The sequence below is a fragment of the Saccostrea echinata genome, unplaced genomic scaffold (assembly GCF_033153115.1).
Source record: "Saccostrea echinata isolate AGI-Se365-2 ecotype Australia unplaced genomic scaffold, CSIRO_AGI_Sech_v1 ptg000056l, whole genome shotgun sequence".
Classification (NCBI taxonomy): domain Eukaryota; kingdom Metazoa; phylum Mollusca; class Bivalvia; order Ostreida; family Ostreidae; genus Saccostrea; species Saccostrea echinata.
Window position 1 is genome coordinate 11,613,209 of NW_026889805.1, and position 13,632 is coordinate 11,626,840.

Sequence of the window (13,632 nt, forward strand, 5' to 3'; positions counted from 1 at the left end):
CATCGGTTCATGTCTGCCGAAATCTTGAATAGGAAGTATAGGAATGTTCATGGGTTGCAAAAACCCACTCAGACGTTAAGAAATAGGATACCTGCAGCAAATGTGCATGTTTACAAGACAGCATATCCGTCCATGTTTGACTGTAATACCTCGCAACGCTTGTCTTGAGTTAGCAATAACCATGAACATTGGCAATAACGAGACCGATTCTGTTCACAGATGAATCCAAGTTTTGTGTGGGCTTCCATGATGGTCGTCTCTGTGTGCGGCGCCAAAAGAATTAACAGTACCATAACTATTGTGTAAGCATAACCACTTTCTGTCATGGTTTGGAATGGGTTATGTTCCGATAGATTACGGAATAGTATTTCATTCGGAATGGTCCGTTAACTGGTCTTACATGTATATACAGGATGAGATTTTTCACAACATTGTTTGTCCTTATACAGCTGCTACTAGTATTGGTCAAGATTTTGATCTCATGGATAATAACGCAATACCAAACAGGGCTCGAGTTGTTGAACAATATATTTCTAATGAAACAATTGAACAAATGCAATGACCTTCATGTTTGCCACACTTTAACCCAGTAGAACAAACTTGGAATGTCCTTCAGCGATGTGTACGACTGATGTGCCTCCAACAAATGTACAGGAATTGGAAAATGCTCTCTGTGAAGAACTGAGCAAGATCCCATTGCAAATGATTAGAACTCTTATTCGGAGTTCTCTGAGGCATTGTCATGCTGTTGTATCAGCGCTTGGTAGTCACACAAAATATTGAAGCATTTGCACAGCGAATTTGATCAAATCTTATGACATTTAAAATCTCTATAATTTTCACTTCCATATTGGATTTATGAGACTGTACACTAGGAAACAATCGAATACTAAATAAAATTCATTTTTTATACCCGCACTTTCTAAATGAAATATATGGAGATAACGAACAGTATTCAAACTCAAAAGTCCATTAAACATTACAAAATAGAAGCAGAGCAAACACGGACCTCCAAAACATCAGAGGTGGGATCAGGTGCCATGAAGGAGTGAGCATCCCCTGCCGACCGGTCACAACCGCCGTGTGCTCCTTGTCATGATCGGGAAATAACGGAAAAATCCGTCGACAATTCAGTGTGTAAATAATGGCCTAACAATAAGTATGAAAAACGTCAGTCAGTATTTGACTCAATGATAAATTGTACGACAATCGACAATCATGTAGACTTTATATCTGTAGACTTGTCAATTGTCTTTGTGTTTTATTCAGGGCGCGGAAGTATAAATTCCGGAAAACAAAGTTTACAACATCAAAAATACACACATTCATAATATAAACTCAAAGTCAACACAGTTGTATATTCGGAACTACATGCTAGGATGTCGGAATTACCTACTTACATATGTAGACTATGAAACTGATACGATTAAAAGTTTGGATTTACAAACTTACAAGTTTGGATTTACAAACTTACAAGTCTGGATTTTTGAACACGATTACCGTCCATAAGTGTTCTCTTCTTTTCATGTATACGATTTTGGACAAATTCTGCTTCATATGAATATAAAAAAAGGTCTGCTTATAACGGGGCGCAATTGGTACCCATGGGAATTCCATCTTGTACAACAAAATAAGACGAGCTAATAGCTGTAAGCTCGCAACATAGAGAATATTAATTCTCTTTGACAAAATACATTGTCTCAATCATTGACTTATATTCGAAAGCATACAGCTTAATTTATCGTGGGGAATGATTGTGTATAAAGTTCAAAAGTCGTAAGTTTTTAAGCTGATGATTTTGGTAAATTCTTGTGATTTCAAATTTTTTATAAAGTTCCTTAGAATTTTTAAGTATCCACATCTGATTTACATCACTTCTCCAATATATTGTTGCACAGTACTCTTGAAGTTTCTCCTTCACTACTGTTAATATCTTAGTGAGGAGTAAAGAAAGAGGCTTGGTAGAACATTTACTGGAACCCGTTATGTATCTTTGTTTGTAAGGATTTTTATGAAGTTTCGGAATCCAATATAGATATGGTAATTCAAATTCATTATGGTTGTTTGCAATATTAAAAATATTCAAAACTGACATATATGATTTTGAAGAATTTCTTCTTTAGAAAGGGAACTATGAGTATAATTTGGATTACCACTTGTAGAATTAAATCCAAGTTCCTCTAAAATACATTTCATATAATGAGCCTTACAAACAAAGACAATGTTGTTACCTGAGTTGTCACCAGGGACCAGTACGTACTGATCATATAATCTATTTCTTTTTTCACTTCTGGATTATTGAATACAGAAGGATAGATGGTTCTCATATGGTTCTCAATCTTTTAATGCGCGATTTCAACATACATCTGATACATTTAATCCATTCTGACAAAGTGTCAAGGTCTTCTTTTTCATATCTGGCCCATCACCTTGCGTAATCCTCTACAGAATCCATAATATTTAAAAAATTTCGACGCCAATTGAAGGATCGGGGTTCCCTATATTTAGGATCTTTTAAAATTAATGATCTAAGGTCCTCATTATTAACTATATTTACGTCACCAGTAATAACGTGTCCAGCAGGACTATAGTTATAGGGTGAAGAAGAACATGAACACAATGGAGGATTATGTTTCAGATATTCGATATCCAGGCCCTGTAAAGTTTTCTTGTAATGTTGTTACCCTATTCCGTCCGTCTGTCACATGTTCTTCTTCCTCAAACTCCTCTTATATTTTAAGCAGTAACCAATCAGTCTTTTGGAATATGATAGGCGGTGTCCTGTAGGTTTGCAATAAAGCTTTGAAATTTTCAATTTTACCCTTATCACCTGCATATGTTGTTTATGTCTCTCAGTTGATCCGATACGCAAGAGCATGCTCTACGTATGAACAATTTCTAAACGAGGCAAGCTATTGACAAACAAGTTGACGAAACAAGGGTATCAACAGTGTCATTTGAAGTCATCTTTTCGCAAGTTTTTCGGTCGATATAATCACCTTGTCAGCACATACAACCTATCATTGAGTCAAATGCTGACTGACGTTTCTCATACTAGTTGTTATGCCATTATATGTACACTGAACTGTCTACGGATTTATCTGGTTTTTGTTTCCCGATCATGACAAGGAGCACACGACGGATGTGACCGGTCGGCAGGGGATGCTTACTCCTCCATGGCACCTGATCCCACCTCTAATTTTTCAGGTCCGAGTTTGCTCTGCTTCAAATTTGTATCGTTTCATCGGACTTTTGAGATAGAATACCGTTTTATCTTCATATTTCATTCTATCTCCATATTTTCATTCATTCGTTCCCAGAACTCCTCTTACATTAAAATTGTATCCTAATCATCTTTTGGAACATGATTGGTGGTGTCCTGTATATGAGCATTAATGTTGCTGAATTTTCATGACCCTGGGGTCAAATGGAGGTCAAAAATGCAAAAAATCCCTGGTTCCTATAACTCCTCTTACATTTTACACAGTAGCCTCATCATCTTATGGAAGATGGTTGATGGTGTCCCGTAGCTGTGCAATAAGGTTTTGGAATTTCATTTTCACCCTTAGGGTCATATAGGGTCGAAAAATGACGTTTTTATGCAAAAAGCCCCTGGTTCCCAGAACCCCTCTTACATTTTTAGCTCTTCTGATCGAAATTTGTCCGTTGTCTGCCGTCGTTGTCGTTGGCGTTGTCGTAAACTTTTCACATTTTCATCTTCTCCAGAAGTACTTGGCCAATTTCAATCAAACTTGGCACAAAGTATCCTTGGATGAAGGGGATTCAAGTTTGTTCAAATGAAGGGATAATTAGAGAGATAATAACAAAATAGCAAAAAATTAATGGCATTATCGAAAAATCTTCTTCTCAAGAACCAATGGGCCAGGAAAGATGAAACTCATGTGGAATTATTGTCAGATAGTGTAGATTCAAGTTTGTCCAAATCATGACCCCCGGGAGTAGGGTGGGGCCACAATGGACAATCAAAGTTTTACATAGGAATATATAGGAAAAATCTTCAAAAATTCTCTTCTCAAGAACAGCAAAGCTATAATTGTTCATATTTATATGGAAGCATCCTCAGGTGGTGTAGATTCAAGTTTGTTCAAATCATCCCTAACAAAAAAGTACTATAGTTAACTATAGTTTACTATAGTATCAAAGTTTTTTCAATATAGTAAATCAAAATATTTTTACTATGGATTTCAGATCGTTATATTTTTTGTTTTTCAATTCATACGTTCTCATTTTTTATATTAAATTGAAATATTATTTGTATATTCACACATTATTTCCAAATTTTACATTACTGTTATCGAATTTTAGAGATTTTAAGCTTTAAAATCTCAAAAAAAGTTCCAGAGTAAAGTTTCATAGTAAATCAAAGTATCAAAGTTTTCACTATAGTTAACTATAGTAAACTATAGCTAACTACAGTAAATTTTTGTAAGGGATGACCCCCAGGGGTAAGATGGGGCCACAATGGACGATCGAAGTTTAACATAGGTGTATATAGGAAAAATCTTCAAAAGTCTTCTTCTCAAGAACAGCAAAGCTATGATTGGTCATATTTATATGGAAGCATCCTTAGGTGGTGTAGATTCAAGTTTGTTCAAATCATAACCTCCAGGGATAGGGTGGGGCCACAATAAAAGTTCAAACTTGTAGAGAAAAAAGTCACAGTTAGTCAAAAAATTATGTAAGCATCCTGAGTTAGTGTAGATCTTATTTTGTTCAAATCATAACTCCACTCTCTTTTAGGGGTAGGTTGGGACCACTTATGCATTTAAGCTTTTCAATACTAAACTGATTTTTGCTTTTTCCTAGCCACAGTGCTCAGATGAGCGATATGGCCCCTGGACCTCCTGTACACAGTAGCCTAATCATCTTATGGAAGATGGTTGGTGGTGTCCTGTAGATGTGCAATAATGTTTCGGAATTTTCATTTTCACCCTAGGGGTCAAATAGGGATTCATGAATCCACCTAGAACATGTATAAATTCAAGGTTATCTCGATTCATCGGATATCTCAAAATTTAATAGTGGTCCCATATAGTTTGAGATAATGAGGTTTGGCTGTATCTACCTTACTAACCATGACAACACTGTTCAACTAAATCTCTTTAAAGAAGATAAACAGAATTATGTATCTTAGTATAATCTACTTGTACAGTCTTAATCAAATTAGATAAAACGGTAGGAGGAGTAGTGCTTTCTAAGAACAATTTTGATTCCACACTATGTAATGAAGCTATCACAATAAGTTTCCATTGCTCTTGCCAGGTGGGTCTTGAAAAGTTTTTATTTCTTATACGTTCCAATGTAAAACTTTAATTGCCTCTTATGGCCCCACTCTATCCCTGGGGGTCATGTGTGGACAAATTAAATCTACACTATGTTAGGAAGCTTTCAAATAAATTAAACTCTTCTGACTCAGTGGTTCTTGAGAATAAGACTTTTGAAATTTTCAGTCATCTTATATCTCCTTAAAATGAGCTTTACCCTTATTTGAACAAACTTAAATCCCCTTTACCCAAGGAAACTTTTAGGCGATTTTGTTTAAACTGGTCCAGCAGTTCTTGAGAAGATAACATTGTAAAAATTTTACGCCAAAGACAACAACAACAACCAAGGTTTTTATCAGAATTGAAAGCTTATTTGATCCGTCAGATCAAATGAACTAAAAATAAAGGCTGGTGGTGGTGGGGGTGGTTGTGGGGGGTGGGGGGGGTGCAACATTTGCTTAACAAAATACTCAATGTAAAGCTGTTCCCAAAATTTTGCATTCATAGGATATGTATATGTTAGCAAACTTTTTCAAAGTGCCATGGTTCTTGTCGAAGGGAGGGACCAAATCGACGCAAGGAAATGGTTTAACAACATACAAAATATAACCTTTTACATAGAAATTAACTCTTTGTTTCTCTATATATTTTATCACACCTCTAGTGTGTTTCTTGTTATTTTGATTAGAATAATGATGATTAATTGCTGCCTAGTCCAATTTTGTACAGGCCCATATGGTAATTATACCCTGTTTACCCGTTTACCCGTCTGCACAAGTCTGGTGAGGGTCTATGTGAGTAATTTTCGAACATAATTTGGCTCATTTTTGCATACTCAAAATATGAAAACAGTCATGTATTTTGTAATGGATTTAAGCCTTGAACTCAGTTGTAGTTTTCTTTGTGACCTGGATGGAAGGAAAAAAGACCAAGAAATTTATTTGCAGAGGTTTTCTATAAACTTGACCACCATCCTAGAAAATAAATGTTTGATCCAGGTAGGGTAAACGGGAGAAAAAATAAACCCTGGACAAGGATTGTACAAAAAGAGTTTACTTTGACCTTTCATCTATTAAAATTAGAAAGAACGTTTGCTCTAGACAAGTATATGTTGATGCAAAGAGATTTTCTGACCTTCACCTTTCATCTAGAATTTTTTTTTTTTTTTTTTTTTTTTTTTTTTTAATTTACATTATCCATTGTATACATGTCAATATATAGTTACATATAAATATCTACAAGGCAGTATACAAAGGATTTTTTACACACGCAAACATTATCTAGAAAATTGATTCAATGTCACCGCAAACCCTCTAACCAAGAGGACTCTATGTATAAAGTATGAGCTCAAAAGAGCCAAGCGGGGAGAAAATATGCTCTGAACAAGGATTATACACAATGAGGTTTTCTTTACCTTGACCTTTGTTTGAAAAAAATGGCATTGAACACTCTCCGTCCATGGGTAATCTATGAGTAAAGTTTGAGCCAGGTAAGGCCAAGGGGAGAGAAGACATACTCTGAACAAATTTTTCTTATGCAAAGCTATTTTCTGACGTTGATCTTTCATCTAGAAAATTGATTCAAGGTCACTGCATAAACTCTACCCAAGGACACTCTATTGTTTGAAAGAGTTAAATATCAGCTATTATCAACCTTGCCTTTGAATAGTGCATTCAACCATGACTGAGGCAAAATAGGGCTTTCGTTTCCCACTGTCACATTTGGGTTGATGGGGTACCATTAAGTAGTGTTAACGTTAAGGTTTGGGACCGAATTGTTAGCATTTTTTTCTTTGTCATCTTTGGATAACATTTAAAATAGCACTGCTATGGGTAGGTATTCTTATTTAGTATATCTTGTCAACCTTTTGAGGGATCTCCGGCTCTCTGGCCCTGGAAGGGACCAATAGACTAAACCAAACTTTTTTTTACATTGCATTGTGAGATGAAGTTAGAAAAAGACTACTACCTCCCTTACCTTTGAAGTGTAAAAACAACAAAGTTCAGGTTAGCTTACTGGCCGTTTTTCTTCCCAGGGACCCTTCAAAAACCTGGCAAGTTGTTCTCCCTAAGGTCCTTAACCTTTCACTAGTGTTAATTTGTTCTAGTATCCAAGGATGCTTTCAAAATAAATGCTTGAAATACGTCCTCCACCTATGGCACCAATTGGTGGTACCACTACAGCCCCATTCTGATAGCAGGAAATGATAGTCCTAGGGGCCCTCTACCTTGCCCAAGTAATGATTTGAAGCACACTTCAAAGATAAGGGGTATAATAGCTGACCATTAACCTGTTTATTAAAACACAAAGTGAAAAAAATATCAAAGTTCAGGTTAGCTTACTGACCCTTTTTCTTCCCAGGAACCCTTCAAAAACCTGGCAAGTGGTTCTCCCTAAGGCCCTTAACCTTTCCTTAGTGTTACATTGTTCTAGTAGCCAAAGATGCTTTCAAAATGAATGCTTGAAATACGTCCCCCACCCTTGGCACCACTTGGTGGTACCACTACAGCCCCATTCTGATAGCGGGAAATGATAGTCCTAGGGGCCCTCTACCTTGCCCCAGTAATGATTTGAAGCACACTTCAAAGATAAGGGGTATAATAACTGACCATTAACCTGTATATTAAAACACAAAGTGAAAAACAATAAAGTTCAGGTTAGCTAACTGGCCCCTTCCTTTCAAATGGATCCTTCAAAAATAGGAAAGTGGTTTTCTCTAAGGTCCTTAGCCTTTTACTAGTGTTACTTTGTTCTAGTAGCCAAAGATGCTTTCAAAATGAATGCTTGAAATACGTCCCCCACCTATGGCACCACTTGGTGGTACCACTACAGCCCCATTCTGATAGCGGGAAATGATAGTCCTAGGGGCCCTCTACCTTGCTCCAGTAATGATTTGAAGCACACTTCAAAGATAAGGGGTATAATAGCTGACCTTAAACCAGAAGTTAAAACATGAAGTGAAAAACAACAAAGTTCAGGTTAGCTAACTGGCCCCTTCCTTTCCCAGGGACCCTTCAAAAACAGGCAAGTGGTTCTCTCTAAGGTCCTTAACCTTTCACTAGTGTTACTTTATTCTAGTAGCCAAAGATGCTTTCAGAATGAATGCTTGAAATACACTCCCCACCCATGGCACCACTTGGTGGTACCACTACAGCCCCATTCTGATAGCGGGAAATGATAGTCCTAGGGGCCCTCTACCTTGCCCTAGTAATGATTTGAAGCACACTTCAAAGATAAGGGGTATAATAGCTGACCTTTATCCGTATATTAAAACATGAAGTGAAAAACAACAAAGTTCAGGTTGGCTAAATGGCCCCTTCCTTTCCCAGGACCCTTCAAAAACCAGGTGAGTGGTTCTCCTTAAGGTCCTTAGCCTTTCACTAGTGTTACTTTGTTCTAGTAGCCAAAGATGCTTTCAAAATGAATGCTTGAAATATGTCCCCCACCCTTGGCACCACTTGGTGGTACCACTACAGCCCCATTTTGATAGCGGGAAATGATAGTCCTAGGAGCCCTCTACCTTGCCCCAGTAATGATTTGAAGCACACTTCAAAGATTAGGGTATAATAGGTGACCTTTAACCTGTATATTAAAACACAAAGTGAAAAACAACAAAATTCAGGTTAGCTTACTGACCCTTTTTCTTCCCCGGGGCCCTTCAAAAAATGGCAAGTGGTTCTCTCTAATGTCCTTAACCTTTCACTAGTGTTACTTTGTTCTAGTAGGCAAAGATGCTTTCAAAATGAATGCTTGAAATACGTCCCCCACCTATGGCACCACTTGGTGGTACCACTACAGCTCCATTCTGATAGCAGGAAATGATAGTCCTAGGAGCCCTCTACCTTGCCCCAGTAATGATTTGAAGCACACTTCAAAGATAAGGGGTATAATAGCTGACCTTTATCCGTATATTAAAACATGAAGTGAAAAACAACGAAGTTCAGGTTAGCTAAATGGCCCCTTCCTTTCCCAGGGACCCTTAGAAAACAGGCAAGTGGTTCTCTCTAATGTCCTTAACCTTTCACTAGTGTTACTTTATTCTAGTAGCCAAAGATGCTTTCAGAATGAATGCTTGAAATACGTCCCCACCTATGGCACCACTTGGTGGTACCACTACAGCCCCCTTTCTGATAGCGGGAAATGATAGTCCTAGGGGCCCTCTACCTTGCCCCAGTAATGATTTGAAGCACACTTCAAAGATAAGGGGTTTAATAGCTGACCTTTAACCTGTATATTAAAACACAAAGTGAAAAACAATAAAGTTCAGGTTAGCTAACTGACCCTTTTTCTTCTCACGGATTCTTCAAAAACCTAGCAAGTGGTTCTCCCGAAGGTCCTTAACCTTTCACTAGTGTTACTTTGTTCTAGTAGCCAAAGATGCTTTCAAAATGAATGCTTGAAATACGTCCCCCACCTATGGCACCACTTGGTGGTACCACTACAGCCCCCTTTCTGATAGCGGGAAATGATAGTCCTAGGGGCCCTCTACCTTGCCCCAGTAATGATTTGAAGCACACTTCAAAGATAAGGGGTATAATAACTGACCTTTATCCGTATATTAAAACATGAAGTGAAAAACAATAAAGTTCAGGTTAGCTAACTGGTCCCTTCCTTTCCCAGGGACCCTTCAAAAACAGGCAAGTGGTTCTCTCTAATGTCCTTAACCTTTCACTAGTGTTACTTTGTTCTAGTAGGCAAAGATGCTTTCAAAATGAATGCTTGAAATACGTCCCCCACCCTTGGCACCACTTGGTGGTACCACTACAGCCCCATTCTGATAGCGGGAAATGATAGTCCTAGGAGCCCTCTACCTTGCCCCAGTAATGATTTGAAGCACACTTCAAAGGTAAGGGGTATAATAGCTGACCTTTATCCGTATATTAAAACATGAAGTGAAAAACAACGAAGTTCAGGTTAGCTAAATGGCCCCTTCCTTTCCCAGGGACCCTTCAAAAACCAGGTGAGTGGTTCTCCTTAAGGTCCTTAGCCTTTTACTAGTGTTACTTTGTTCTAGTAGCCAAAGATGCTTTCAAAATGAATGCTTGAAATACGTCCCCCACCCTTGGCACCACTTGGTGGTACCACTACAGCCCCATTCTGATAGCGGGAAATGATAGTCCTAGGGGCCCTCTACCTTGCCCCAGTAATGATTTGAAGCACACTTCAAAGATAAGGGGAATAACATCTGACTTTTAATCCATATATCAATAGACAAAGTGAAATACAACAAAGTTCAGGTTACCTAACTGGCCTTTTCTAGTCATTGAAAGTTGACAAGGGATACTCCCTAAGGTCCTTATCTTTTTTCCAGTTTAGTGTTAGTTTGTTCTAGTGGTCAATGATGGTTGAAAAATGAAAGCTTCAAATATGTTCCCCACCGTTGGCACCACTTGGTGGTGCCACTACAGCCTCATACCGATTGTGGGAAATGATAGTCCTAGAAACCTATCTTGCCACAGTAATGATTTAAAGCACACCACTCTTATAAGATAAGAGGTATGATAGCTGCTTGAAATATGTAACCCACCTTTGGCACCACTTGGTGGTACCACTTCAGCCTAATTTTCATGGCCGTATATAATAGCCCTGTGGACCCTTTACTTTGTGCCAGTAATTGTTCGAAGCACATTTCAAGGATAATAACTTAAAATAGATTAAATTACCTTCAAACCCTTATCAATGTAAATATTAGGAGTAAGCAAATTTCAGGTTAGCCTTTTGGCACCATCATGTTCCTGAGACCCGTAAAAGAGCTTAAAAGGGATTCTCCCGGAAGTACTTAACCTATTTCCAATGTTGGTTTGTTCTTAAGCGGTCAAAGATGGTGACAATTTCTCTTTTTTTTTTGTTTTGTTTGTTGTTTTTGAAACCGCATAATTTTCCTTATGCAGGTGAGCTTAACTGCCTCCAAGTGTTTGAATTATTAAATAATAAAGTGTTGCATTAATTATCTAATTATTAATTATAAATTGTCGAAATGAGGCATTAAACAGTATTGCGTCAGAGTATTCTCAGTCCTTTGATGAATTTCCTTATTGGCTGCTAGCTCTACGGGCTTAATGGCTGCTGTTATTGGCTGCTAGCTTCAGTCTAGTCTCTCTGACAGGAAAAGTACGAACGCTGGGTTGACTGCAATCGTGCTACAAACACATTTCATCACAAATTATCTTTAATTACGAGGGTTGTTCGGAAAGTTCGTGGACAACCGCCATAACTTTTTTACTTAACGTCATATTATATCCAAATTTGGAAGAGATATTTTTACAGTAAATTCAAATGATGTGGATTATTTTTTTTTTTAAATATCGCAGTTTATTTTAAACTTATTTAGACTTGAAAAATGCAAAAATTGGACCGCGGAGCAGGTCAAAATTTTGTAATTTACAATCAAGACACTAAATAATGTCTACTAAATAATGTCTGAAGTCATATCTTATGTAAAATGACACAAAAACGGAAAGATACAACACGGTCAAATTAAGAATTGTTTCATTGTTTCCGATTCCAAAATATGATATAATATTTAGCTTCGTTGAAAAGAAATCAGTTTCAGAAGATAGGTAGTCCTCATTGAAAAAGGCAAAAAAAGATGACGTCGTAGAACGTCACGGAGCAGCAGTTAACCCTACAATTTTGTCTTGTACTTTGGAAAACTCCAGAAAAAAACTCTGAAATTGCCGGAGGAAGTAGGAAATATGTCAAAAGCGAGTCATGCATATGTGTGTACATGGTACAAGCGGTATTTGAATATTAGACTACTCGACTTAGACAACGGTGATGTGTGAGAAAACTGATTATCTGTAAAAATCTTATCAAAAACATTGAAAAGTTAGTTACGTCACGCTAAGAGTTTAGCGCTTCACAGATTCTGATCTTGTGAAAGCACACGTGCAGTAAAAAAGAAACTTTGACAAACAAAATCATACTACTGGAACAATTGTTAGCAAAATAGATTTCAAGTGATAAAGAAACGTTTTTAATGAGTGCACTGGTATTGGGCAATAATGTGTGGAATGTGTAAGGATAGCATTTTTGAGAACCTCATGTCGGTACATTTTTGACATTACTCTGTTGTTGAGTTTGCTCCACGGTTACAAAACGTGTTGATTTTAAAATTAAATAACATGAATTCTATTAAGGCACATGGAATGAAACTTGATACATGTACATCAACAAAAAAAAATATTTTTACATATGCTAATGTGCTCATTTTAAATTTATTGAAGATAGTATAACGAAGACTGGCATAGTCCACGAACTTTCCGAACAACCCTCGTATATTATATAATTTTGCTTGAGATTTACTCAAATATGATTTTCAAAGTCAACATCAAATATATCAAAATTAACCATCACATATTTACTATCAATTTCAACCACAACAAGTCAATAGTATAGACAGTTCAGTGGTTAAACTGGAGGTGACGATTTCAACACATGGGCAAGCAGGTGACCACCACCACCTAGTGGGGGTTGGCAGCTTCAATTTAACCACCCACTGTGGACCTCCTAGCCTCAAAACCCTACCCACTGGGGAGACAAATCTCTCATTGTCTCCATTTCCCCCAGATTATAAAGATGAAATCCATTCTTAAGTCCGCCATCAATTATTAATCGATATATCTGATATATCTGAATGTCGAGTTGAAGGCCACAGGAAGTGTTTTCTTCTTCTTATGTAGAAGTTTCTGAATAAATTCTGCTTCATAGGAAATTGAAAACAGGTCGGTTAAAAATTGACACAATTAGTGTCCATCGGAATTCCAAAGATTGTTGGAAGACCTGGCCCCAGGATCACGAAACATCTTAAGCTTAAGTCAAAATCTTTATGTTGTACTAAAATGTTGTAAAAGTCAAGCAGACCAAAATTAAAATATTTTTCAATGTTGCTATACAAAAGTGTTGTTATCTGCAAATTTAGAGATCAATTCAATAATTGATAAATATTTTACAGGCAATTGAAAATTTGACTTAAGTCGAAGTCCCTTTCATGATCCTGGGGCCTGGTCTCCAAAGACTACATATGTTGTCAATGAGGAACTCCAGCATCCTTTTAAATCAACTTCAGAGTAATTGTGTACGGAATCAGAGTGCTTTCTTGCAAAGTAATTTTAAAGATGACCAATTAGAAGATAAGAAAATTTCCGATTTTCATTTTTTATTTGAAGATTGATTGATTGTATATTGTTTTACGTCCCATTCGAGAATTTTTCACTCATATAGAGACGTCACCATATACCGGTGAAGGGCTTCAAATTTTGACCTTTACTCGGCACTCAGGGCCATTGAGCAGTGAGGGATCTTTATCGTGCCAACGCCTGCCGTGACACGGGGCCTCGGTTTTTAA